Source organism: Idiotropiscis lumnitzeri, chromosome 9 (genome assembly GCF_059441095.1).
Source record: "Idiotropiscis lumnitzeri isolate Australia: NSW breed Sydney's pygmy pipehorse chromosome 9, RoL_Ilum_1.0, whole genome shotgun sequence".
NCBI classification, from domain to species: Eukaryota; Metazoa; Chordata; class Actinopteri; order Syngnathiformes; family Syngnathidae; genus Idiotropiscis; species Idiotropiscis lumnitzeri.
This window is the reverse complement of record NC_142399.1, coordinates 5,186,580-5,210,984: the sequence shown is the minus strand read 5'-3', so window position 1 is coordinate 5,210,984 and position 24,405 is coordinate 5,186,580. Positions and strand designations below refer to the sequence as shown.

Genomic DNA, 24,405 nt, shown 5'->3' with positions numbered 1-24,405 from the left:
GAATATGATCATGATTTCTTGATTATAGGCCTGCAGAGAAGGCCTTGAAGGCCTTGACTGCTCACCACTGCAACAAATAATATATAAACAAACAATCATTGACACGTTTAGATTTAGAATTAGACATTGTGTTGTGAACATAAACAACTGTAAAGAAAAGAAAATTACACCCTTTCCATTTATAGATCCAGTTAAAAAAAACAAAAAAACAATTATCTCATTTTGGGTGGATCTATGACAATGACGTTGTTGTTTTGTTTCCTCTCCAGGAAGCTCACTCCCACTCCCCGGTAGAGGCTGCCGTCCTCCGGCTCGACAAGACAAGCTGACTCCTCCTCATGCTGTCGTGGAGGTGTGGGAGGGGGAAGTCCGGCTCGCATTTTCCTCCTCACCGCCGAGCCCGGTCCTCTCCTCAGCGGTGGTAACTGAATAGCCCCGTGTAATCTGACACTTCAACTTGCCGTGCTGCACGGTAGTTGATTCAGTCACTCAGTTGCACCGTGAGCTCGGAGGGCCAGCTCGAGAGAGAGAGAGAGAAAAAAAAAACACACGCACACGCGGAGGTTTTTTATTTCAGCCGTCGCGGAGGAGGACTCGCCTGGAGCTGGAAGTAAGTTTGACGCCTTGTTCCGGAGCTCGTATCGCGGCTTGCTCGTTCGCGGTGGCCGGGTGGTACCTGCTAACAATAGGCTGACCTCCTCGGAACCTTTAAGCGGGTGAAGTCGTGTCAGAGGCTGGGCAGGCTGGGCAGGCTGGTGGCGCCTCGTCGTCGGTGGTGCTTCATATCGAGTGGGCTTGTTGTTGTCTGCCGCGTTTGGACGTCCGTGGACGGCCGCTTTGCATGTGGCGAGTTCGCTGGCTGGCTGGCTGGCTGGCTCGCACGGCGCGGCGCCGCTGAGCGCCTCGCCCGGGTGCAACCAGCCAAGCCAGCCAGCCGATAACCGACGACCGACCGGCGGCTGCTGGCTGTGGCTTGATGCTAAGAAAGCGAGAATGTGGAACACACAAAGCTGTGTTTATATTCCCTTTCTACCTGTTGTAATGCAATTAACAACGGAGGGTTGTTGCTGTGCTTTGCACAATAATATTGCAGCATCAGTGTCATTTGTCACCTTGAGGGTGCACCCACGATACACCTTTTAATGGGACCTCCGCCAAGGCTGGCTTATCCTAATAAGCAGCACCTTGAACACTTTCGTCTATACTCTTAACAACCAAGTATGATATGATACTTAAGGGTCGTGTTTATCTGTGGTCTATTGCTTCTTAATTGGACCTCCACTAAGGCTCCTCGCCTTTATAGATAAATGGTGAAAAGGCTTTCACTGTTCTGTTAACAATATTGTGAGATTTTTGTGTAATTGTCCGCGGATCTGTAAAGGAACCTCCCCCAAAAGCTATTAATTGTAAAGTATGATAAATTGCAGTGGCGGTTCTTATCACATGATGTGGTTTGTGCATGATTGGTGGTCCCAAAATGTAAGTTTAGTGATCCTTGTTCCAATTTTTGGCAGGGATTCTAGACAATGTAAAAAATGAGACTTAAGCAACATGTGTTCATAAAGTTGCCAGTTAATGAAATGAATTTTCTGACGGACTAATAGTGGCGCTGTTATTAGGCATCATGTATGAGTTCTGTCCAATGAAAACAATTTAAACACATTTTTGTTTCTAAAAAAACAAAAGTCCCAACAGTTTGTGATCTAACTATAGTTTTGGGATATTTGTAGAGTTCTGGTCCAGTGGCTACTTTGGTTGATCAGATTTGTTTGGCTAAAGTACAAAGAATCTTCACAGTCTAAAAATAAGATGTTTAAAAAAATGCATCTTGTTTGTTCTTATTACAACCATTCTTTATTTCCCTGAGAAACGAAGGACTTCTTGATCCCTTTATGCAAAGCTGCACCAAGAATCAGTGGATTCTTTCTTGGCCCATGCCCCGCCCCTTTGCCAAGATTTATGAAAATCCCTTAAGTATTTTTTTTTTAACACCATCATGGTAACACTTAAACAAACGGTGATGAACACATAATCTCCTTGGCAGCGCTAATAATAATGGAAATGACACAATGCACAGGTGTGAGTGTAATCTCTTTACACAACATGTCAGTGCACATGTGGAGAAACACCTGGACGCCTTGACACTGAATCACTGAACTCGAAGCAACAGAGGCAAGGCACATTTGTCCAAGCTGTTCGAGTCCCCCTGCCTTAAGTTTGTAGGATCCTCCCCATTAAATTCCTCCTTCTGGATGAGAGGCCAGCCGGGGAAGGAGTGCATGGGGGGGGGGCTCCCGGCGGGAGGGGGAGACCAGCGCCCGTTTATTCATTCCTGTCCGCGGGCGTCTTAACGGGGTCAGAAAGAACCTTGGCGTTGCCATTAGAACACGCCGTCCTCGATGAAACACCTTTTTTTCTGGCAGTGTGTCAAACCAAAGAACAACAAGCGCAACCGTTTTCAGTTTTTTTGTGTTGCGGCAGTGTTGCACTGGATTGCAGGTGTCCAATCCCTGCGTCTTGGAGAGAGTAAACAGATTTTTTATTTATTTTCTTTTGGGAGGGAAGGAGGAACAAGGAGCGAGAGGAGGGAGGGGGGGTGTCAATGCACCCTCCAGTGTTAGTAATTGATGATGTAATGCATTCGTTTCACCAGCAACACTTGTCAGCTGCAGCACGTTAATGAGCATTTTTTTTTTTTTTTTGAGGGGGGGGCGCTTGTTTTGTCCTTTCCTTTCTCGCTAAAGCGCCGTTAAGTCACGGAGAGGCGGCACGCAGGTTACCTGATAAAAAATGGCGCAGTGAAGAGAGGGCAAAGAATTAAAGCCATCTGCAACTGTTTGAAAGTTGGAAGTGTTTATGTGTGCGCTTGCTTCCCTTCTGTTGTCCCTCCTGGGGCCTCTCTCCAGCCAGCAGGGCTGTGAGGCAAGACAGAAAAGTGCCTGATTCACTGAGCAGGCAAAATGCTTCCTAACACTCCCACTTGATCACATTTTGGGGGTCTTCTAAGTCTGTTTAAACACGGCGCAGAGTGCTAATGTGTGTCGGAGCTCCAGTTCCTCTATAGGGAGACGTTTGGACTTTTGCAAATAGTCAAACTTGACTACAGGGTGTCCTTGGTTTACGATGGCCCAGACAAATGACGTTTTATGGTAAAGTGAATAGCGCGTACCTGTGCATAATGCCACCGCCATAATCACCCGTAAAGCAGTTTTTTTTCTCTGTGTACTGGACTTCCCCATTTTGCTAGAATCCTTTTTTTTTTTTTTATCACAGTTAATAATATGAATGAAGAAAAATTTAAAACATACCTATAAAGTGTAAACAATTATGCTCTTTTCCCATCTCTGAGATTAAGATCTTTCAATGTATTTTTCAAATCATGTTCTATTTTTTTTGTAGTTTTAATAAGCTATTATTTCTTTACTTTGCTTTTAAATCTCTTTAACAATGCTACTTTCAAGCACCGCCCCTCAGTCTTAAAGGGGACGTCAACCCAAAAAGATTATTTTTCAATAATATGTTCCATGTGCCTTCGCGTGTCTAAACATGGCACTCTGATTAATATTGCGTTTGTGGAATATGAGTTGAGCGGTAAAATCCACCTTTTTTTATGTACATCTCAAGGGCGGCCATTTTGCCCCTTGCTGTCGATTGAAAATGACATCATCGTTGTTAAGGGCTCATGACCAATCATGGCTTGGTTTCAGAGAATAGGAGAGGTATGATTGGTCGTAATCTGAGCCCTGAGTAGCTGTGATGTCATTCACAGTCGCCGAAAGTGGCAAAATAGCCACGCCCTCAGATGGGTGTTCATTAAAGATCTATAAAAGATCCGTTTTATGGTACTTTTCATCTCGCAAAATGCGCGTCGCCGTCGGAGCCTTTTAAAGACTTCATTTGGAGAGTGCGGTTGAAAAGGGGGACATTTTCAGCGGAAAGGTTCAGCGCGAGTCGAGGTTGCGCCCTCGGTGTCAGACGCATTACCGCTACGTAAAGGTTGTTGTAATTCTAGCCATACCGTCCGTCTACAGTTAAGCCACTTTCTAGTGCAAGCCGAGTAATTGCGGGGTTAAGGAGAACGCTGTAAATGAAACGCTACTTACCGCTCGGTGAAAGGCGACAAACGTGGACCCACATGGGAGGGGGTGGTTGGGGGAGTCCCATTTGTGCCTCCTTTAACTTGATATCTCACCTCACTTAACACTGTTTGTCTGTGTCGTCCCAGTGACGAAACAACATTGTCTTGTCATATCTCACAAGCTATAACACGAGCGTCGGCCGTATGGAATGCGATTGCACCGCAAGTAACAGTATCAACATCGTCTTTGTCAACTGTTGGCGCCAAGTGATCAAGTCTGATTCAGCGGGGCTTTGATGTAATCCCATTAAAAGATCAACACGCGTTTTTTTGACTTCTCTATCTGTAAAAGTGCTACAAACAACCTTATTGAATGTACGGCAAATGTGGAAGTGGCATATATCTGTCAGTTGTCAACGCCGTTGAAGAGCAATTTGGCGGCTATTAAGGTTTTTATACAATCTCATAACTGACAGCGCTAAAGTACAACACAATGCCGCGCACTCTGCTGAAGTGTTTAATCACCAAATTTATATTCAATGACCCCTTCTTTGCTGTCTGCTTTTCCTTTTTTTTTTTTTTAATGACTTTCAGAGTTCACGCAGGTCATGTCTGCCGCACAGTTATGAAAATTGGGGTTTGAATCTCTGCTCCGGCCTTCCTGTGTGGCGTTTTCGTGTTCTACTCGTGCTTGGGGATTTCATGAGATCTGTGGGTTGTGTCCTCATAGGGCTGCTCCTACGCTTTCCACGATCAGGATTTTTGGAGTTGATCAGCGAGTTAAAAAAAAAAAAAAAAAAAAAAACGCTAACTGAGCACTGATCCGATCAGATGGTATTCAATTTATTTAAACAATTTGCATATTTCCTGAGGCGACCCCCGATTTTTGCAGGGGATCGTGACTGGCTTTGCCCACGAATAGCCCAAAATTTGTGTAGAATTGACACCCGTTGAAATTGAACGCTAAAAACGCTCAAGCTTATCCCAGCTGTCGCCGGGCAGTAGTCGGAAGACGCCCTCAATTGGTTGCCAGCCAATCACGGGGCACACAAAGACAATCACACCTGGGGACAATTTAGTGTGTCCAATTAACCTACAATGCATCTTTTAGACCAGGCGTGGGCAAACTACGGCTCGGGGGCCACATGCGGCCCGTTAAACGTTTCAATCCGGCCCGCCGAACTTGGAAAAAAAAATGAAATGAATAAACCTTGTTCGTGTTTTATTCTCTAAATACTAAATTCACACAAGGCGCGGCGGACGTGCGAACCAGTCGACCACTCGCTGTTAAACATTCAATACATATCCATGTTCAGTCCATTGAAGAAATCTCAGTTGTGTGAATGATTGTTGGACTTTGTACCCGGCTGGTGTAATTGGCTCGTGACCGGTCCAAGGTGTGCCCATCCTCCCGCCTCAAAGTCATCTGGGATCGACTCCGGCTTACCCTAATGAGGATGCGTGCTGTATAAAAATAGACTTCAGCAAAAGAGATCTTGAATGCTTGTTATGTGCATATTTGGAAATCCCCAATTGAAAAAAAATGTGAACAGGAAAAGTCAGTTCCAGGCAGGCAATGTTTTCAAATTAAAAACGGTCAAGCGAGTGTAAAAAAAAAAATATATATATGTTCATCGCTGTCAGTAAAATTGATAATGATGAGTGACAAAGTTTAATTTGTGTCATATATATTTGTTTTCTCCGATTCTTACCTAAAACAATTTCACCTTCATTTTAATGACAAACGACAACACATATGTTGGAGCTCATTTTCTTCTTTTTAAAAGACGTTCAAGGCACAACTGTAAGCCTGATGATCACAAAACTGAAAAAAAAAAAAAGAGTTGCGCAACCATGATTCGATTTCCGTGTCTGCACTGCAGTGCTTCTTCCATTTGTGACGTTTCTTTTCTCCGACGTGTGTTCCTGATGTTTGATATGTGGAAAACAGGCGAAGCGTCAACTCGCATCCACCTTCTCCCTTCACCCTTGACTTCCCCCAACATCGGGCGGGGCGGGGCGGGACACACGCAGTCGTCTAAGTGCTTTTTCCGAGACTGCCGAGCGAGACAGAGTGCCAAGAGAAGTCGCTCGCCCGCCCTGTCACCATCTCATGCATGTTTGATTCGATGTTCTTTGAGAAACGAGTGCGCGGGACGACACAATGACCACATCCTGTTCCCGTCCGCTGAGAGAGGCCGGGGCCCTTGAATCATAAATGACGAGCCGGGCCTCACCGGGAACAATGCGAGAGTCGGAGGAACAAAATGTTCCTTCTGTCTTTCCTCCTGGACTCAATACTTCTCGCCATCATAAGCAATTACGCTCTGGCTTTCTTTCCACCGCTGCCGATTAAATCCTCAGCTGTGTTGGAGAGACAAGAGAAGAGATAGTATGTGTCTGAGTGAGTGGCGCTGGCGTGTGTCTGTTTGGGCTCGTAAATCCTGTTTAAGCTAAACAAACTCATTGTTCTCATCCTCCAACTGCGCTTTGCCGCCTCGCTCCTTTCCCGTCCCTCTCTTCCTCCCTCCTGCTCTTTTTGTAAGTACAGTCACTAATTAGTCGCCTCTTCACGCTGGGTCAGTCGGTTTACTGTTTCAGCCGGCGGCCGGCTGTGTTTGCCTTGTGCCTTCTGATACACCGCAGCGTGGCCGGAAGAGGTTCTCACACCTTGCAAAACGGCCCACGTGGCTCCGTTTGCCAGCCAGCCTCCCGCGACTTGCTTTCTGGGTGCTTACCTGGAGGTTGAGCTCTTGCCAAGTGTTGCTGTCTATAAAGAAAATGACAAGGCTGAGTTCAGAGAGGAAAGTCTGAATTTGCTCTGCGTTGTATAGTGCAGACTTCTTCAAAACGATGGATTCTGGTCCAGATTTGGACTCAGGCCTGCCTAACCGATGCAACTTCTCGGGTCTTTGTTGACAATCCCAGGCACTGCAACGCTTACCCACGTGACTTGTCCCAATCAATCAAATGAGCGAGTGAGAAATCCATTTTTTTTTATCGTGAATGTATGCACAAAGAAATGGCACACAGCTTTACAATTCCTCTACCGTGACACGATTCAGCCAGTCAAATTCTTTAGGAAGCAATTTTGCAAGTAGAGTGAGCGGTTGTGTGCGAGGCAAGGTGATTAGAGTTAACAAAAAGTAACGAAAAAAACCTAAAGTTGAAATAAAAAAAATATTTTTCGTTAATGAAATAAAATTAAAGCAAAAATTCTAAAAAAAAATAAATAAATAATTGAAACTATGGCTTGCATTCATAAAACTAACTCTAATTACGGCGGAAGTGTCCTTTGTTTTTCTTTTGTGTCTTTTGATATCATACATGAGCTTTCTGGGTTCATTTTAAATTATTTAGTATTTTAAATGTCCTGCTTCTGTACGACAAACATAAACAATCCATAACTTAAAAAAAAACAACTAAAACTAATAAAAACTGAACTAAACGGCATTTAAAAAAATAGCAAACTTATTATTAAAGCTAATTAAATGTAAAAATCAAAACTAATTGTGTCCTTTGTAACTTCTCCAGTGGGACAACGCTGAGCCAATCAAATTGTTTTCTAAAGAAATTTGCAAGAGGGGCGAGTGGGTGTGCAAAAGCAGGCACGGGTTGAAAAGTCCAAGAAAAAAAATTCAAAAAACAAATAAAGCCGTGCTTGTGAAAAGAAAAGCCGTTTTGTTGTTCATATCCACTGAGATGTTTTTCCATAGCTAAAATCTTTTTGGCAGTGTCGTCTTTTTCAAGAGAGAATGCTGCATTCATGATCTGATTGGGCTTTTCAAACAGTCGCTTGTCTGTGCGCACGCACAGCGGCTGGTTTGGTGGCTGAGGTTTGCGTGGGAGCTGCGGAGTGATGGCGAAGATTCTCTCAAGGCGTGTCCAACATGGCCTCCGGGGATACATACTTAGATGTTTTATGACAAGGAAAATTAGGCAGGATTTACTAATGCAAAAGGACAGCATTTATTCTTCGCCGACGGGGAGTCATGCAATAGCTTCTCTCGCGTCGTGCCCAAGCTTTCACGTGGCAGGAATTTGCTCAGGATTGAACCGTAGTTTGCATTTGCTTGGCAGGATGCACACTTGTTCCCTGAATGCGTCATTCCCAACCCATTTCCCCTCTGTTGCTAACCAAAACGGCAGCACCGAAGCAAGTGAACAGTTTAGTAGATGAATTAAAGTCTCGAAACTTTCCGCATTTTACAATTTGACTCCAGTAGACTTGTGACCGATAACTGCCCCGCCCTCATGAGTGTGTTATATCTACGTGACTAGAAGCGGTAATCATAATTGTAATTAATAGCAATCGCACCGTCCTACATTTGAAACCTGATTCTAATATTTGTCGTATAAAATTTTTAATTTATCGGCCTTTTTAATAACTTTCAAGGCCGATAAATTAAAAGCGGGTTTATTTTGTCACGCTGCAGCACACTCCTCTCTCTCTTTGCTGTGCTGGTGGTCCCGCCTGCAGAAGCAGATGGTCCCGCCCACTGCGCCATCTGATTGGTTCCTTGTACAGAGGGTAGCAGCCAATCAGCAGTAAACTGCCTGTTTGCTTTCTCACCTCGATTCACACGCACTGCAACAGACTTTGGCGAAATTTGAATAAATGTCAGTCTCGTACAACGCACTACTCATAGAAACTTTTTTGCTCGTATACTTTAAAGAGATGTTTGTTTTCATTGCACGATAAGACATGAAGATGAGCCTGGGAGGTCCTTGCACTTTTTGTTAGCCTTTTAAAATGAAGTTTTCTATTTTCCAAGCTCTAAAACAAAATCACCAGTCAGTATCCAAATGGGATTGATGTCAAATATTTCTTCGTGTGATTGTAGTTTCGAGCGGCATACATCTCGCTGAGAACTGTTTGAAATATACAACTTGTGAGAGAGAAAACTCCATGAGTGCGTGCCATGTGTTTGTATTTGCCCGCATTGTGCCCTCCCCTCCGTTTTGACACCGGCGCGAGAGGCAAAGCGCTTTCCCGGAGTTCTAAGGACCGACATCTCTTTCATTCTCCCGTCTGGGCGGCTCAGATAAAGGAGGCATATTTTAAACCGCGGTGTCGAGACGGCGACCGGGAAGAAAGAAGGCCTGGTGCGGAAAGGATAGTGAGACGACGAGACAAGCGAGGCAGCAACAGATTTTGATTTCAAAGTCCACTCTATTAGACGACGACATTTCCCAATATACGGTTCAAATCGTTACGGCTTAAGCGTTTTTCAGACCTGGCCGAGTTGTACTTGAGGAACGACGCCTTTTGCCATTTTGTGCTAATCTCCCCTGAGCAAGCGTGCCCTCCCGGCGAACCAAAGCCACGACGGAAGTCGTCGTTTATCACATCCGTAATGAGAAGAGGCTAATCACGTGCACTCTGGAGAGAGAGCCGTGATACACTGCCAGCGATCGGCCGCCGAACAATGTTCATTATTGTCCGCGTCGGCTCGCTAATTATCCGGCAAAACATCATCGACAAAAGGCTGCCTGTGTTTTATGATTTGAAAGGGGATTGGGTGACCATGCACAAATGTGTGCGGGAGGGAAGAGAATCGATGCCGCTTTGAATGCCTCGGCTGCGCCACTTTTGAGGTTGCGAACGGAACTTGTTCATTTGTATGAATTTATGGCATGCAAAATATTTTTCATTGCAGATGTATTGACAAGATTGTTACTTTTTCAACGCTGGGCCATTAAAAAAAAAAAATAATAAAATAAACTCCCAACCTCAATATTATGATTATTTAATATTTTTTAAGGTCCTCTTCTTACTTTTTTTTTTATAACAAACGCAATCAAGAAATTGTGAATTTACACATCAGATTTGTCAAACATAAAATTTTGGCGTACGCTCAAATAAAGGCAAATAAAACATCAAATAATATGAAAGTCAGTTTAATTATTGACTTCAATTAACTTCCCAAACACTCTGACTTGACTTTTAAGTCTTGACGATGACAACTTCATCAAACCAGACCAACGTGGCGTAAATAAAATCAGCAAGTCCCCCCCAAAACAAAAAAAAAAAAATCAGCCTTTTCAATTTGAAAATTGCATTCTACTACAATGGAATGCCGATTTGAATTCAATTAATTAATTGTTCCGCCCGACTGAAGACAATTCGCTCCACACATGCGCAGGAAAATTTAAGCACCACTTTTACACAAAAAAACGTTAAACATTTGATTTTTCCGAGAGTCCGTTCGAGACTTCGTACATGCCGAGTGTGGCCCGTTGGCCGTCCGTTGCCAACCGATGACGTACTTGTTTACGTTCCTCTCCGTGCGATCTTCTCCCCTTTCAACTTTTCCATGACTCCAGATGTCATCCATTCGCTGCGTCTAATACATTTATTCCACATCTCGGCCATATTGCTTTTTCACGGCCATAAACTTCACTTATTTGCCCAGGAGGGATCCGAGTGGAATCTGAATGGCATGTGTTGACGGTGTTGGAAGACGCACATGAAGACCTCACACGTTTCTTTGGCCCTGACTTGTGTACTTTAAGGGGCGGAGCCAGTGAAGTGGAGGTCGGCGGGGGTACGTAGGGTGTTTGCGGCCGGCGTGGTGGTGGTGGTGGGGTGTTAACCTCACCCCAGAGTGACCGGCAACATCTCTTGGCAATGTTCTGTAAGTAGTTGTGGCTGCCAAAGGGTTGAACGGAGTCGGCTTGGTGTCTATATGTCTGCGGCAGACGGCTCTGAAATATGCATTTGGGCTGCAGACGGCGTGCCTCCGCTTCACCTCATCCACCCCCCCCCCCCACACACACAATCCTCTCCTCACTGCTATGTCTGTACAACCATGTCTCCCCGGGTGACACATCACTGCGAATGTATTACGATACAAAAGCCTCTCATTGACTGATGCGTGAAGCCTGCAAAAATTTCCAGACGTCCTGGCATTTATCAGGCTTTGGCTTTTAGAGAGAACCAAACAAAGCGGCTGGTTGCAGTTCATTCACACAGATGCACTTAGGGATGGGTAATAGAAGAAAATGATTCAAAGTTCCCCACGTTGTGAGAGAAACCCGAACGCACCACGTGGGGTTGCGTCGCAATCGTGTTGCGTATTGACACCCTCGCTGGAGTTTACTGTCAACCTAAACGCGCAACAAAAATAATTACACACGTATATTTAAAATGACTTGCTTCGATTTGAAAACATTGCTAATGCTGAAGTCAATGTAAAATCCCACGGACATGCTAATACGAAATTAGCATCAAATTCACATAACAAATATTCACACACGAATGCTGCAGAAACACACACAGGTAACATAATACTCAAAGGTACAAATTCTTACCAATTTGTGAAAAAAATGTTTTATTTAATAGAATTGAATCGCAATTTGCTTCCTATCTCATTGTGATTGTGTACTCCATCCACGCATGCACAGCAGCAACATCCGATATTTATTTTTATTTATTATCTAATAGAGAAGAAATTGTTCAACGTACAGCGATGAATGGCCATGAAGTTGAATTTAGTGCGATACTTTTGAGTCGTTGAGATTGAGTCATTGAATAAATACTCAATTTTGAAGTCAGTGAATAATTGTTTTTTAATCGTTATTTCAATCGCAATCATATTAATCACGATGATCATTATTTCCATAATTGCCCGGCATCCTGCAATTGGATAATTACACGCGTCGTGACATCATGCCAGCTTCTAGTGTGATGTACTCCAAACCATTATTTATTTATTTATTTATTTATCTATTTTTAAATCCCCGGCCACGTGTGCAGTTGACACAGAGCAGTAACGCAGGGAAAGCTGACGTGGACTTTGTAAAAAGGGCGACACCGCCTATCTTGCTGAGATTTATTTATTTTTTTTCCTGGACTGCAGCGGTCATTGGAACCCGTATGAAGTTTAACGCCTCACACTTCTCCTGTTGAGTTGAAAGCGATTGTCACTGCCTGACAAATACTTTCCACCTCACACTAGATGTTGGTCATCACAGATTTAATGATGTGATCGCAGAATGCCGTGTTGCTTTCTGGAAGTGTTCCGCTGGATACAGGCGTCAAAATTCCGGATCGTCTCTTGCGGCTATTTTGCTTGATCTCTGTGTTAAAAGAGGCTAGTGTGTGAAGGGGGAGCAGGGGAGGGGGGAGGGCGAGGGTAGCGGGGGTGAGGTCCTGCCCTGATTTTCTCTGGAATTTCTTTGTTTTTGGAAGCCAAAAACGGTGGGGGGAAAGTGAAGCCGCTTTGGCCTGAGGGGTCTGCGCTCACATCTCTCCACCTTCAGCTCGGATGGTTTTAGGGGGTGGCTCTGTTTTCAGAAGCGGCGAAACAGCCAAGGTGGTGTTTTTTCCCCCCCCCTCTTTTTCACCTTTCTAAAAGACCGATAGCGAGACGGAGAGCGAGAGAGAAAGTGAGCGAGAACAAGGCGATAAAAACGATGAGAGCAGCAGGCGAAATGAATCCGTGGGGACTGGTGCTCCTCCAACATAAATGTGCTCCATATTTGAGGGAAATGAAAGTCAAATGTAAATCCTGCCACTCAGGACATCAGAGGATATTGTCCCTGTGTATATAGATGGGGTGGGGGGGGGGATGGGGGGGCTGAGGCACATGGAGAATGAGCTCATTGAAACCCAAACACACCGTTTCTTTTTGCTATCTTTATATTCAGTACATACGTAAATGAAAAGGTTGGAACAGGATTGCTTCGTGTGTTTGCACTTGGGCTGAAAAATTTTATGAAAAAAAAAAAATCACGATTTCTCTGGCTGATATTGCGATTTCAATTTATTTATTTATTTTTTGCAAATTTTTTTAAAATTCAAGCTTCAGTGCAGAATTCATAATTTCTTCACAATGTTCAGTGACATGATGAAAAATGCCAATATATCATTAAAAACAATAAAAGCTATTACTTTAATAATGCAAGGACACTAAAGATGTAAAGATGACTTTTTTTGTGAAGGGGGCAGTTTTTCAAAATGACTTTCTTTCAAGTATAATTTTGTCTTTTTGTAAATGCATTTTTTAACCCCCAAAATGTTCACATTTCATACTAATGTACATTTTCTTCTGTACTTCGATTGTCAAGAAAATCATTGTCCCTTAGCAAAGCTAAATTGATTAAAAATATAATTTTGAGACTTACTACTGTGCATATCGTACAAATAAAGCTCATACTGCTGCGGCGCAAGCTAGTTTGACGCCGTAGCATTCAAGCTAGCTAGAACGAAATTACTCCCGGTGTGACCTGCTTTGTGAACGTCGGGCACAAACCGCAGCTTTGACGATCTTGAAACCGCGCTGTCTGAGATCGCGATTTCGGTCCCAAAATGACCCATCGTTCATCCCTAGTTGGCACAAATGTTTAGTTAAGCGTCCGCCGGTGTCGGCTGACGCTACACGCCGCAAATCCCTTCCACTTCCACTCCAACACACTCACGCCTCATTAAGTGTGATAAACCTCAGATAATGCTGTTAAAATTGTACAAAAGTATCTCCATTTACTCGGTACCACAAGTTCTCCGTGACCAGATGCTTATCGGGGGATGCTGTCGCTTTAACGAACTTCCACTAAGCGCGCTTTTCCTTCTCGTTTGACGGATCGAGGGGCGGGGGTCGGCGGCTCGTGTTGAGCCAGGAAGGAGGGGTCTGATTGAATAGGCTGGCTGCCTGCCTCTGTTTAGCCGGGCTCATTCTGCAAAAGCACAGAGGGGTGGAAGTGTGGGTTTGGCGAGAGGAGGGGGGTCGTCCAAAGGGCCAAGAGGTCTGGTCACGTGATCAGTAATGGCGTCCGTGCTGGCCCCTTTCAGGCTGTCACAGTAAATCTGTTTGGCGTGTCACTTTGTAAATCATTACGGAGGCTAAAAGCCTCTCTATTGGATTGTGGCGGAAAAGGGGCCAGGCGGCAGGTTTCCTTTATGCCGTCTTGACGATGACGATAATCAAGTTTGTTTCTGGCCATCCTGCTGCGAGGCTATAATTAGCCGCCTCCGTCGCTCTCGCCGCTCTTCTTTTTTGGCGTGCAGCTCCTCAAAGCGGAAGTGGGATGTGGAAAATTGTTTTTGCGCTGAGGTTATGCGCTGTGGAGACGTATAAAGGGCTTTTTTTTTTTTTTGATCAGCCTTCCATCCTTAGAAATGATAGGAATGTGTCGTGGAAATATTCAATATTTAGTTTGTGGCTGCTGCACTTAGCGTTATTGTTGTGACTGTCTCCCACTGGGTTACATTGGATCCATTGTCATTTCTTTCCCCGCAGAGATCTCAGGGCACGCTTTCATTTGGATGTCCATATTTTGTGTGTTTTAGCAACATTGTTAAAATGCGACAAAACGTTTTGTCCTTATATCGAATGTTAACTGTAGTTAGACAACTTTGAAGACAGGTTTAACCACTGTGACATATTACTAAATAAATCTAAAATTAAGTGAAACTGTTCACCCTTTCGAAGACAAGAGATTTTTTTTGGGGGGGGGGATATTGCTGGAGTCAAATATTTGTCTATATCATATATAATAGAGATATTCCTGACATTTTTGTTTTTAGAATTAGACTTAATGTTTGTTAGTAGAATTAAATCTCGGTCGAGTTCAGTGGTTCTTCACACTATACGGAGAGATAGGTGGAGAGATGGATGACTAGCTAGATGGGTAGCGAAGTAGCTAGCTAGCTGGCTGACTAGCTAGCTGACTAGTTAGCTAGCTGACTAGCTAGCTGGCTAGCTTGGTGTATAGATATTTAGATAGATAGGCAGCACCAGAGTAAAAATAAGCCAAAATGAGAGTCTCCTCCTAAGTTAGTGTGTGTTGAAAGTTCATTGAGTCGTTTTCCAACTTAAGCGGTTGCAAACAGTCAGTATCTTCCCACCGTCTGGGATCTGTTTGGGCAAACCTTCCTCTCCCCTCCTCATCCCGTCCTTACTTCTTTTTTTTTTTTCCTGGGCTCTTTGGTGTGTGTGCCAGCAGCACGCCTGGAACCGAGCGGTGGGGCAGACATCTGTCGCGCAGCGTCCCCGATTTGATCTGAGCCTCTAAGCGCGGAGGTCACCAAAAGTAGCAGCCCGTAGTGGAAAGCATGGTGGGCGAGGTTCTACCTCTTTGTTTTGGTCGCAGTGCTGCACCCAAACAAAAACGAATGCCAGTCGATTTGGAGATTTATTTTTTTTTTTTTTTGGGTGCTTCTGCATGCAGCATCTGTCATTTTTGTGCTGGTTGGTCGTGTCCCATCTCAACACCCCCCGCTTTTTTTTTTTTTTTTTGGGCCTCACAGGTGCAGTGAGCAGAGTGAAAAGTCAGTTAAGTTGGGCTGTTTGTCAGCGACGTGCACTTGATCTTTTGAGTGAGAGGACGGAAGCCAAGGGGGGGGGGGGGGCGACTTTGACAGTTAAACTGGATTTCTGTGCCTGTAGCCGCGCCGTTATTGACAAACACTATGACCGAGTGAATAAAAAAGGGGGCGATTGGGGCTGTTTCGTGCCGTTTGACGTGCTCAGCCTCTGCCAGCTTTGACACTTTACATTGCTCCTTGAGAGATTAATCGCCGGATATTGATCCTGTTCAGCAATATTACGTCTTCGTGTTGTAGTCTATTTGAATTTATTAAATGGAAGGGATTGTTACTTTTGGTGGCCTTTATTTGCACGGATACATTTTTAGAGTACTATTGTTATAAACATGTCAAAGTGGAGTTTGAAACAAAAAAAATGGAATGTTTTGAGGACGATGCATTAAATAAGGTAGACTTAGACATTAAGATGAAAGCAGAGAAGATTGTGGAGCAGGGGTCAGCGACCTTTTTTTAAATTGGGAGCTACTTCCTGGGTTTTGTGGTGCAACGGATGAACTTTGATCCGTGATCCGTATGGATCAAGCACCACGGTTCAACTGCGGAATGGTTGGTGAAAAAAATAAAAATAAAAATTATAAAACAATAATTTTAAGAAAACTTTCAGCCCAAAATGTCCGGCAGGATACATTCTTACTTTAAGAATGCATTTTGCCGTTTTTAATTTCTTCTTTTTATTTTCGGCCGAATATTTGATTTGTTTTCTTTTTTTATACTCGAGGCAAAAGCGTTTTATTTAATAAAGATTGATGAACACAAGGTTGTATTGATCTTTAATTTTTTTTTTTTGCCAATCTGAAAAACAATCCAATCCGTGACACAAAATCAGTGATCGGAGCCGAACTGTGACTTACGTAATCAGTTGCACCACGAGCTGCAAGCAACTATTATTAATACTCGATTAGTCTGTCAGTTATTTTGGCGATGGATGTAAAAAAAAAAAGTTTGAGTTTGTCTCCCTTTAATCATAACCAGGGCAATTTTTCAAATTGACAGTGTAGAAAATTCACTAATTATTTTTCAGTTACTGATCTGGCCCATAAAATGTCAAAAAATAGGCAAAGTTGTAGATCATTGTTTCCCAAAGTAAAAACAGATGTTTTTTTTATTTTTGATTCAACACAAAGCTACTCGCTGGCGACCCTCGTGAGGATGAGCGGCTTGGCGAATGGATGGATATTCAATTTAAGACAAGCCAATCATGGATGACTACATAAACCTGAGAAGAATTAGACTTGCGTTTTGAGGATTTCAACAGTTATCAATGAAACAAAATCTCGAAATAAAATCCAAATATATATATATATATATATATAAAAAAAAAATTTTTTCTTTTTTTTTTTCCCTGCGGTGCCATCACACGCAATGGTCGCCAACTTGGCCGAGTGACGTCACACTTCAAGTGAACTGACTGCTACTTTGCCACGGACCAGTCTAACATGTCGAGCTGGTCATTGTTAAACACCGTCGTAACGTGTGCAACTGTTTGCGAAATGAGTCACCCCGCTCCCCTCCTGCAGCGAGCGCGTTTTTTTTTTTTTTCTTCCAATTAATTTTTTTTTTTTTTAATCCATTCCGATTGATATGACATGCAGCTACTATACAGCCCCGCAACTGACACGCCAATCAATTCAATCTGATGAAATTTGGTCAACCTCTGTTGTGACACATGTGGTGTCCGCTGTTAAGTCATGCATGGATTATTTAATTGTGCTAAATGTTTTTCATTTATTTTCCGGTGAATTAATTGAATTGCGGAATGCGTGCTTTGCACTAGTAAAAAAAATAAATAAATAAAAATTCCAGAGTATCCCGAGTATTACTCCATAATGTTGAATTGAACCAGTCGACAACACCACCGCAATGGTCCTTTGGAGATAAAGTTGCGGACCCATCTGGCCAAGTGAAGGCCTCGAGAGTCGTTGAGTTGTACACCGAGCTCCCGCAGTTGCTTTTGATTGCGCTCATCTCGTGTGAGTCGACGTTGAGTAAAAGGCTAGCATGTGTGCCTGGCAGATTAGTTCCCTTCATGACGCCTGTCCCCTCACCCAAAAAAAAAAAATGCCCGTCTTAACATCTCATTCAGTCGCTTTAAATCCCCGGAATGGAAATCAGGCCGAGATTAGATAACGGACAGCCGTTATTATTTGAAGGATAAGTGACCTGTGTCAGTTGGCAGGAGCTTCAGCTGTTCTAAAAAGGCTTTTGCATCAAAAAAACAAAAAACAACAAACATTTACATATGCCCACTCCGGAATAGTCATATGTAATTCTGGTCTATGGCGCTTTTAATTTAAGCGCTACGGTGAATTCAAAAGCGAGATTGACCTTATCAGCTCACATTCAACGCATCCAACTGGCTTCTGTGGACATTTCAAATAATAAGTCACAGTGCAAATAGTAGATCGCCGTGTTTCTCCTTGCACTTTCCACCTGCTGACTCATTGCATTACTTACTATCCATGTCCTCCACACACACACACACACACTTTAGAAGCACTGAAATAAACAAGCCTCAGAATTCTGTCCAAACGTCATTTTTGAAAACCTGGATGTTTTTCCCGAGTGCATTTTCTCTTTGGGCTGCTGTTAAGTGGCGTTTTGTGAAAGGTGTTTGATGCAGAGGACAGCCAAGGTCGAGCCAGTGAAACGTGAAGTAAGGGAGGAGGGCTGGAAATAAAAAAAAAAGTTTGATTGCAGAACAAAGCAGCACACAAATGAATCTTTTTTTAAAATGGCCGATCCTATCGATTGTTGCGTCGATTACTCGAGTAGCTTACTCAATAAATATCGTAGTGGCTGTTACATCCTTCACTGGAAATACTTTTCCAATCCTCTTTCAGTTCTGCGAGCCGTTGACTCCTGCTCAAGTCAAATTTCAATCGTAATGTCGCGACATTTTGTCACTTCTGTCGACTGAAAATGACATCACGGGGCAAGTGTGATGTCATTTTCAGTCGACAGAAGTGACAAAATGGCCGCCCTCGGAGGTGGCTAAAAACGGGTGGATTTTATTGCTCAACTCATATTTCACATTTTTGAGCAAAGATTTGTATTTTTTTTTTATTTTCGTTAACTTCCCTTTTCAGCATATCTTGTAGTGTGTGAAAATTGCATCCTTTCGACTGACTGAACGCTCCGCAATGTTGTGTCGATTCCGCCCGCTTGTTTTTGCTGCATTTATTTTTCATCTTCTTGTAAACTCGACTTTCGCTTCGCGGGAATTATCCTAAACCTTGAGCAGCGTTTTGCATCATTCCGAGGAAATGCTCATCCGGGAGCGTCAACCGAGCGCCTCCTGTATTGATCTCAATGTAGCACGCGTCATGCGTGTATAGCGCATACCATAGTAACCTTGCGGATGCGTTGCCATGTCGATGCACGCCGTGTGTCCTGTGTGACTTTGAACAGAACGCTGCAGCTTTTTTTTTTTTTTTTTGTGACGCCGATCGAGCGCTTGCAGATTGATCAGCTTCGAACGGGCAGAAAGAACGTGAGGATCGGGCTCGACCGGCTCGCCTCCTGTCCTCCTTGTCATTGAAACATTTGAAATGCTCCCATTAACCCTCCGAGACCCTCGCTCAGACGCCTACTTTGGGACACTTTACCAATTTGCGGCGTGATTATCCTAATCTGCCCAACAAGAATGAGACGGGGGGGGGGGGGGGGTGAAAGATGAATGTTTGGATGTGGACCCTCCACCTTCAAGAGAGATGTGATACTGGAGGGCCTGAAGTGTTTTTGATGGAAAGCGCATTAATGATTGAAAGCAGGAGGAGAGTGGTTAAAAATCTCCCCGCTCCTACGCCATCAATTATTAAAAGCGCGCTCGCTTCTCGTGTTTTGGTGGCACATTAAATATCAGTCACCATGTTGATTTTATTTATTTTTTTTCATTTGATAATATCGGTCATACAAATGCAAATTCATTGATTGTATTCATCCGTACAAATGTTTTCCGCTGCATCATGAAGACTTTGAAGGGTCGATTTACGCTACTTTGTTTAAGTGACACAATTTCGATTTTTTTTTTTTTTTTTTCCTTTGTGGTCACCAATGTTAGAAACAAAAAATTTTTTTATAGCATTATAGTAAAATACTTTAAGTGCATGCAGGTTGTTGTTTTTTGTTTCTTTCGGTGTAACGTGGTGCTAAACAATTAACGAAATTTGAATTGTTTGCATTGTTGTTGTGGTTTTATTTATGACTTGATGTTTACGTCATATTTGCTTGGTCGTATTTTGTGACGTTATCATAGTGAATGTTTAAACGACCGTAATTAAAAGTGCTTAATATTAGTGATAGACTGATATGCTTTTTTTTTTTCCAGGGCCGATACCGATACCGATTATTAGTAGTCATGGAGGCCGATAACCGATATTTCTCGTAGTGCGTGTGACTCGAGGTGAAAAAGCAAACAGGCAGCTTTCTGCTGATTGGCTGCGACAAGCAATCAGATGTTGCTCTGGGCTGGCCAATCTGCTTCTGCTGGCAGGGCCACGAGCACAGCAGAGAGAGAGAGACAGACCTTGGACCTGCGTCGTAAACGCCGCCTAACTGCCCCCTATGTGTGCCACTTTGCATCTCATTTAATAGCCGCGTCCGTGGCCGAGCATCTCGCACGGCACACGTCGAGGCCGATGTGCGGTTGCGATCGCCGCAGAGTCGTGTCAACCGGCGCTGGAGTGCGTGTCGCCCGGATGCCGAGCGCTGATTTGAGCGCCATCGAGACGAACTGACAGGCCCGCGGGGGGTTTGTGTCATGGCCAAGGTTTGCCGTCAGTCCGTGCGGAGCTCCCTCCACCGCCGTACTTCCGCACAAGAGACCCGATTAAGTCGTTGATGCTGCATGTGGCAGCGGCGGAGCGGCGGCACGCTCGGGCCCTTGGGCGCAAAGTGCTCCGAGGCAGCTGCAAGGCACGCAAGGTATTTGCTTCTGGCCCTCAACTGAAGGTCGCCATTATTGGCTAGATCAGACGACGCCTGGAAGGAATTTATTTATTTTTTTTTCTTCGGTTCATCTCAAGTGACACACTTTCTGCTGTCACTTGGCTCATCACTGACTACACGATGAGTCGAGTGAGTGTCAGAACTAACAGGTATTTTGAAAACACACATTTGTATCGGATGCCGGGCAACCCACGGGATATACGGGACGGGATTCTGCAGATATTTTTCAGGTTTATTTGCATCAAAAGAGAATTAAGTTTCTACTCAAGATTGGGTGGGACAAAATGATTCCTTGCTTTTTTAATAGTGGGCAATTTCATTTGATCTTATTTTTGGAACCTGGTCGTTTTGGTGAACCTGTGGGCTCACGAACGTGGTTTCCGCGGGAACCAGGTAGCCCCCAAGGACCTCATGAATAACACGTGGCTCGGTTTTTATTAAAAAAAAAAAAGGACAATATATTTTACTTTATTATATTTTACATAACAAAGCTGCAGCTAACGATTATTTTAATAACAGATTTACCTCGATTATTTTGTCGATTAATCGATGAATTGGAGAAAAAAAAAGTTGAATTTCTGACCCTTTATTCAAAAACAAGCCGTTATTTGAATTTGACAGTGCAGAAAATGCACAAACAAAAAAAGAATTAGGATTGCGTGACCAGTTGCGTCTCAAATAATGTGGATTATTGTTTTCCAAAGTAAAAGCAAATGTTTTATTTTCATTCAGGACGAGGATAATCAGTCCGCTTTCATGGATGACTACAGAAATCTTCTTTACTGCTGAGAGGCTGAAAATAATCGCTAAACAATTAATCGATTGTCAAAATTTGCATCAACAGTTGATTAGTTTTTTTGGGGGGGTGGGGGGGGGGATTACTGTTGAATTTCAAATTTGGTCAATTTGAAATGATATAAATTTTTCTAAATAATTATCGATCAATTCAATCATCGATTAGTTGTCGATTTTGATCTGTTGTTGCACCTTTATAATATCGTATTTTATACACCCTGAAATAAAACTAGCTGTCAGGAGGCTTAAGGCTTAAATGATTCAATCTAAAGACATTAAATATTAAATAATCGTTGAAACGTATCAAATTGGGACCGCGTAAATGAACCCTGCGATTGTCTGCCGACCAGTCCCGGCCGGCTGCGTCCCTCCTGCCGCCCAAAGTCATTCTTCCATTGTTGTCATTTGCCGTCACATGACTTTCTTCAGCCTTCTAATTGACTAAAAATGGCCCTTTTGTTTAGCTGTTAGCACGCCACCACGTTTTCTAAAATACTTATTGCTTTAGACAGATTTCATTTGACCCCGGAATGGTGAAAAGTGCGATTCAAAACACCCCGCGCTGGCGCATCGAGCCCTGCAGCACGACGTGTCTGCATCTTTGAGTCAACATACCAGCCGAGAAGTGTCGTCAACGCCGTCGTCATCCGAAGCCTAATCTGTGCGTCTCATCGCAGCGTCCATAGCGAGGGAGCATGCGCTTGCCCGTCTTGTGTCAACACACCGCTGTTGACACAAGACGCTTCCTGTCGGCCGCGGCTTCTGGCCCCCCCGAAGCGTCGGGGGCTGCTGCTCGTACGGCAGGCGTGATTAGATTTACGCAAGGAGATTCAAACCAGCGCAGGTGATAGCATCAAGGCGTTGAAAACGAAGAAGAAAGCACCCTCACATGACACTTTTCGACGGCCTCATTTTGAAGTTGAGCGCGTTTGCGTGGCGGCGTAAGAATAATTATAATTCTGACTTTTGTGATAGACTTTGGCATATTCCAACGTAAATTTGTGACAACAAAATTTGTGTTCCAATCGCTGGCTGGTCCGTAAATCACCGTACGGGTATAAGCTCACAAAATTGTGCGAGATTAGCATTCGCCGGTTTCTTTCCGTAAACTGGTCGTCGAATGGTCGCCCCGGGGTCTTGACGTAAGGACTCCGTCTGTGTGGAGCAGCTACGAGTTGGTGCTAATCTGTCACCAGTTGAGCCAGTTCCAATCGTGTGCTTCAATCATATGTCGTGTCATTTCGAATAATTACACATTTCCCAACCACAAAACAGAGCATTCGAGTAAGCCTGATTTTGTAAAAAAAAAAAAGTACGAACTGCATTTTCATCCATGAAACTGCTTTTGAAAAGAGCACTCGCTTAGCGGCTAGCTGCTAGCCAAAAGATGCTAACGCTGACACCAGGCGGCATGCGTCAATGTAAGCGTTATTAATTACAGTTTGTTTGTTTCTTTGTTTTTTTAGCATCCCTAATTAGCGACTGAACATCATTTCAGAATGACGTCTTGATAGGTGGCAACGGTTTTTGACGGTCGCTAATAGAAACTGTCCACCACACGCTGCCGGGAACTACTTTGATGTCCATGTCTTCCTCGTGTTTCACACCAAAAAACATAAATCCTTGAATATTTCTTTTTTTTTATCAAGGTACTAGAATCATTTGAGGATTCGTTTCACCCTTATTACTTTGTGACTGTTTGGAGAATAGGCGAACTTGAAAATTCATTTAAACCTGATTCTCCTGACTGAGAGGCAGATGTACTCATGACGAGCTCAATATAGTGTTACGCACGCCCGGCTCGAGTTGAGGCATTTATTTTTCGGGGGCGGGGTTAATCAGCTTTGTTTTGTCCTCATTTATTTATTAATTTTTTTTTTTTTTAGTTTGACATGGAGGTGCGCCACCTCCTTCGAGGTGTCAAGGCAGGTGTTGCTGACCATCAATGCTGTATTTTGCCCCGTCTGCTCATAGTTGGGAGTCCATTTCGGCAAAAGGGCGTCAAAGCAGTGCATGTGGCTGTCACAACGCGTTGCTAAGTGAGGAAAACGCGCCCCGGCCTCTGTGCACACACGCCGGCTGATAGTGTGAGTTTAAGTGCGAAACCTGTCCGCCTGTCTTGTCTTTGCCGCCGTCTCCCTGTCTGTCCTCGCACCGTAGAACATCAGCGGGGTTATTAGAAGAGCGCCATGGCTGCCGCTGATAAGTGCGCCGAACGTCCGTTGCTGACAAGCGCAAGTGGCGGCCCGGCCGGGGGATTACTGCCTGCTGCCATTTTCTGCTGATGCCTTTCTTTATGTTATCCTCTCCAGTCACTTGTGCTGCATTTGAATAAGTTGGCTGATTGCGATGGAAATGGAACTCCTTAAAGTGTATACCTGCATACAAATGAGGGAAGTGCACACAAGCCCCAAGTGCCTCACGCACATCCTTTTCAGCTACCTCCGCCATTTACTCGTCCACACACCAACGCTGATGGGAGGAGTTTGATGTAAGTCGCCGCCTCAGATGGCTTTTGCTAAAGCAAGGTCTTTAAAGGTGAAAATCCATGTTGGTGTGCTGATGGATTTCATTTTTGAAAATATCTTGTGTGCATCGCGAGCCTCCACGTGACTCTTTCGGCTCAAGCCAATTGCATGCAACGGATGGTAGCGTGACTCATCCTTTTGTTTCTCCAGCGCAGGTAATTGATCGTATCAGGGCCGAGCAAAAGTGGCGTGAGTTTTTACCGCATGAATTTTTCAAGTGAGGCCGGCCAGGCTGCTGGGATGCTATTTTACACGAGGCCGCTGCTCGTTCCAAAGTGAGGCCGCTGTCAAATCAATTAGCATTCAACTTGACTCGACCTGAGCCTCCTGCTGATGACATATTTGTTTTCCCTTCACCACTTAACGCGGCGTGTGTGCGCCTCGTCACGGCGTAACACGATGTGACAGACCTCCTTCACTGCTCCTGACTCACTTGATGAGATCAAGCAGTGACCGGGGAAGCAAAAAGAACTCATGTAAATCGCTAATATTATATCGACTTCAGACTCGTACCTAAGAGTGCTGCGTCAGTGTAATTAGTACTAATGATGTCGCAATGCTGTCCGGTGCCTGGAAAGAAGACTGCTGAGTCATTGACGTGCTTTTTAGTCACACAGGACGTCAGCGCTGACATTTGTTGAACACATGACTCATAGCTCTCGTTGTCATTAAGCGACATGTTCGTGGCCCTTTTCCATTTACATCGCTCCAATGATAATATTTAACGA

The 24,405-nt window shown here is 43.9% G+C and overlaps 1 protein-coding gene across 1 annotated transcript in view; it reads left to right on the top strand.

Annotated features, from left to right (window-relative positions):
• Positions 1-272: 272 nt before the first annotated feature.
• The window catches only part of zmiz1a (zinc finger, MIZ-type containing 1a), a 116,489-nt gene continuing 92,356 nt past the window's right edge, over positions 273-24,405 (top strand). Inside the window, exon 1 of the mRNA XM_088304676.1 lies at positions 273-610. The gene's annotated coding sequence lies outside the window, so the exon portion shown is untranslated. The remainder of the gene's footprint in view (positions 611-24,405) is intronic.